At 37.6% G+C, this 4,769-nt stretch overlaps 1 protein-coding gene across 1 annotated transcript in view; it reads left to right on the top strand.

Annotated features, from left to right (window-relative positions):
* Positions 1-4,769, top strand: part of SBF2 (SET binding factor 2) — a 178,794-nt gene that overhangs the window by 108,059 nt on the left and 65,966 nt on the right. The window lies entirely within an intron of this gene.

Below are 4,769 nucleotides of genomic sequence, written 5' to 3'. Positions count from 1 at the left end.
GTAGTGGCACTGGTTGTTGTACGGGGGGCAGATCGGGCTGCGTTACTCAGCTGCAGTGCTTCTCCTGGTGTGACAGGACTTTCCTTTTGGGCCTGCAGAGCGGTGAAGCGGTTCTGCAAGGGCACCTCAGGCTTTAGGATACTTGTCTGAGTATGTGCATGCTGTGATAAATATTGATATATATGCACGGTGTGGTGCAGTGTTGTCTGCAATTAATATATAGACAAGCCTTACTCTTGCAGGTCAATCTGTGTAGGTTGATCCTGTGGGATTTCTTTAAAGTCTTTTTGAACTTAGCAGGTATCTCTGTGGGCACAACATAGATCTGAATGCAGCACTGGCTCATAGAATATGTTCATTTGCAGAACTTGGTTTACATCACCTTGGGGAGGGGCAGTATGTTGCCTACAGTAAGTGGTACCTAGTCATGATATGCACTAGGTGGTAATTGACTGAATGTCTATATAAACAGCTCCTAGATGGGGAGTAACCCTTTAAAGTTGCAGTGTCACTGTGTCCTGGGTGATCTGTAAGCTTACACTTGCAGACTTCCAGGGAGAACCTTAACCAATACAGGAGAGGAAGTGCTGTGATCTCCTTTGGTATGCAGAGAAGATGGGTGGGTAATTTCACAGGTGTTGCAATAGCTTTCCCACAGAGGTCAAGCAGCTGTCCCGTAGCACAGTGATTCCTCAAGGAGCTGAGGAGGAAGCTATTCTTTGCATTCAGTAGCAACCTCCTTCTCACCTCTTTTCCTTTCTCTTCTCACCAAAAATATCCGAACCAATAACCCAGGATGTAAGTTGGAGACAGAAATCCAGTTTACTTCTGAAGTAAACTGGATTTCTCTAAAAAATAGAGTACTGTTGAGTTTGCCCCTTCGTTTCCATAGCCAAGAGACATGCAGCAAAATCCTGTGAGAAAAGAGCAGTCTCAGGTGTATTTATATTCTGTTTTTTACTCTTTTTGTTTTGTAACTCTTTTTCCAACTTCACAATCAATAACTTGATCCTTTGCTTTGCTAGAATAAACTTGCTTTCTTCTTTAAGCTTTTGTGGTGTAAAGGATAATGAGTGATCAGCACAAAGCATGCTTTTCTTTTCCAGAAACAAGCAGTCTAAATAATACAATGTCATAGAGAAGCTCTTTGGGGATCTGCACCTCACAGTAAGTTTGGGAGTCTTGGTGCACATCTTTTACTGAGCTACAAGTATCATTTTTAGAATCAGAAGTATCCAGTGTCAGGAAACAGAGAAAAAATTCTACGCAGGTATTATCCAGTGCCACTCAATTCCTGAATTCAGGAAGTTGCATATTCACACGTAGCAAGTCCCAAATCTACCTTGTGTTTTTACAAACTGTAGAATGTAATTCATTATTTTTTTATGGGTAATGTCTGTTTCATACGTAATTTGGGAAGGGAGTGTTTGGCATTTTTTTAAGTGCCATTAGTCTGTTGAAAGAACTTGGTATCCTTTGCAGAAGTTAACTCATTTTCTGTTGGTTATTACAATTTACATCTCAACGCTCATTTAAGCTGTCATACAGACAGCATTAGAATAAGGACTTTATCAGTTCAGAACTATTTTTATTATTTTCTTCTGGGGTCTTTTTTAAGCTGTCAGCCCTTAAATCCTCCCTTATAAGTAGGTAATTCTTTTGCTGCCTCCTATGTTCATTCTGTCTGGCAGAAATGAATTATCAGGACAGGGAGAAAGAGCATAAATATCAGTATAGTTGAGCTGTCCTATGAAAAGATAGGTGAAGATTTGTTTTATATATGTAGTATTGATTGATGAAAAACACTGAACTACTGTTTTACTTAAATTGGAGAAATCCTGAGTAAATTCCTTTGAATACAACAGTAAGCATTGGGGCCCTTGTGATGTATTAGATTAGTTTCCATTCTAGTCAAACGGGCTGACTGAGCACGCCTGGGGTAGAGAATATAGACACTGCAAGCTTCATGGAATGCTTATATTTGCACCAAGAGTATTTTTAATCTATGGATTTTGACTGCATAGGAGCAGCAGTGTGCTTCTTAAGGTTGGTATTCATATTGCTTTTTTACAAACAAACTAACCAAACAAGCTGAGAATCCAAAGTGATTTTGCCCAAAATAACTGGCAGAGCTGAGCCTGGAACTACAAGTCCTGACTTTGATTCTGTGCTCAGGCCACTATCAGGTTTTGCCATTTGTTTCAACACATGCAGGTGATGAGAAGGATAATGTTTATGATCGCTTAGCTTTTTGATGGATTTTCTTTCATCCTTTTGTAAACAAGCTATTTTTATTTTGCCTAGGAGTTACTGTCAGTGTTGATTTATGTCGTTATATTTGAACATAAATCTCCATCATTTAAAAATTGTTTTGTACATGACTGTTAATGGTTCTAAATTATGAGCACAGGAAGAGCATCTAAAAGCTCCTCATCTTTCCTGTTGTGTTTGTCCCCATGTGAAAATCGTTTGTTTCATTTTTATTTCTGTAACACTATTACTGTGGATCCAGGGTTATGAGTTTAAACTTTCTTTTGGGTTTGTGCCAAAGATCACTCCCTCTTTACCTAGTTTATACAATTACCTGATTTGGGCTGAGGCATCAAAGGCAGCTGGACAGGTTGATAGTCAAATCACTCCTTTGTGTGGCATTCAGTACACAAATTGGCATAAGTTAACTATATCAACTAGCTAGGCTTGAACAGACATTTACCTTTCTCTCTGCTCTCTCCTCTCCTCTCCTCCCTCTCCTCTCCCCTCCCCCCCCTTCTGACATCATACTCCCTTTTTGCAGCTGTATTGTGACTGGGAATTACTGCCAGTGAAAAAAATTAAGAATAAATAAAAGTCATTATATGGCTTTAGCAGTAACTGTAGCTTTCAAGATGTGTTGTCCGTATTTATATTCCGTGATTTACCTGTCATTCCCATTCCTCTGTAACATAAGTTTTGTGCATCTGGATTTTGAGTTAGGTGAATGATTGGGCCAGATCCATTCTGTGGGCCTTGTGTTAATTACTACAGCTGAACAAATTAAGCCATTTTAAGCTAGCTGTATACACACCTGCCAATGGTGAAAGATATGAAATGTGTACAGCTCTTAAAGAATAAAGATTACTGTAAAGGAGGTAGCTTTACAGGAGGATAGAGGTAGCCCTCCTGTATATTTTTTGTTTTAACATTTTCTTGGTTTTTTACAATTAAAAGACTCAATTTCATGTACACTTAGTTGTCCTGCTAATTAACAGGCTTGACATGGTCATGACTTAGTGTATATTTTGTATGCCTGAGATTTTTTCAAGGGATGCCCAGCAGTCAATACAAAGATCAGTAGGACACTATTTGAGCTGTCCTGTTCTGTGATTTAATGGCTAGATCAAGCGTGGGAGCCATTACTGTGCCATCAGTTATCATTTCCTGTGAGCTACCATAAACTGCATCGCAGCTGAAACTTGGGAATTTGTTAAGCAAACCAGCTGTCTTCTGTTTCGATCCATATTGAATAAACAAAGTCACATTTAATGTAATTTGAGTCTTCCACACATTTAGATTTCTTAACAGGTTACCAAGAAATTTTAATGAATTCTGTGTGATTAAATAAAAAATTACATTTCTCACTTTTTGGTGGTTAATAGCGAGAAGGTAATTTCAATTGGTAAATTTTAGTAGCATGTCATATCATTTCCTCAAACATACCATTTCAAAGGACCTTGTCTTTGATAGGGAGTGAATACATGGCACATGATCAGAACTTTTAGTTCATGATGTACTCGGAAGAACATAGTGTGGAAAACACAGTTCAAAGAATTGCAAAACCAGAAATCTGTAAACCAGACTTTAAATTTTTCAGTTGTAATTTTCTAGCCTTCCACTTGAATGCCTGGGTGCCTACTGAGGAAGTATTATATGTACTGGCTGTTGTGTACAATTGTACATTTACAAATATTAAATCAAGTAGTATTTATGCTCTACAGGAAAGTGGTTTACAACATATACAGTTAAATTTTACTTTAATGATTATTTCAGGTATGGGTAGTATTCTGAGTGAAAGTCATTAAATGAGGCACCCAGTAATCTACTTTATTCTTCAGTTCTACTGTAGAAATAATCATAAGCAGGTATTTAGATTACCTGCTTCTTTGCTATATGCAGTATACAAGATTTCTGTGGCCTTTTTTCAAAAAGTAAGAACGTATGATAAAAGATCTAATTCTTCATGATTTGGGTCATTGAAATAGATTTCCTTTCATTGTGTGTGGTTATCAAGAATATTAAACAACTCACTGGGAGACTAGTGCTGCCTAAATAAATAGACCTACTTGGAAAAAAAAAAGGTGCATTCATAATGAGTAATGCTGTAACAATTCTGGTTTTGTTTGAGACCTTATAGGGATCCAGACCCTTGTGACTTCAAAGAACATACCCCATTTTGGTACTCTTTCAGGAGCTGGATTTGGGTCATACAGTGCGGTAGATAACAATGAAGAGAACAAGTTATCTAATCTTCTGCTGTTGCAACAAATGCAGCTTATTGGAAGGACTCAGTTGCCACTTACAATTATTTTAAATTTCATTACTGTAGTTCTGACTTTTAAATAAAATAAGAAATAATTTTCATCTGTTTCAATACTGATTTCTATGTTGCAGGACTAGGTTATTAAAAATACTATATTTTGTTGGCAAGGAAAATGTTTTATATTAGAAGAGTGTTCTGTACTATTGTCATGGTTTAACCTCAGTCAGCAACTGAGCACCACACAGCCGCTCCC

The sequence above is a fragment of the Aptenodytes forsteri genome, unplaced genomic scaffold (assembly GCF_000699145.1).
Source record: "Aptenodytes forsteri isolate BGI_AS27 unplaced genomic scaffold, ASM69914v1 Scaffold8, whole genome shotgun sequence".
NCBI classification, from domain to species: domain Eukaryota; kingdom Metazoa; phylum Chordata; class Aves; order Sphenisciformes; family Spheniscidae; genus Aptenodytes; species Aptenodytes forsteri.
This window is presented reverse-complemented; position numbering and strand designations above follow the sequence as displayed.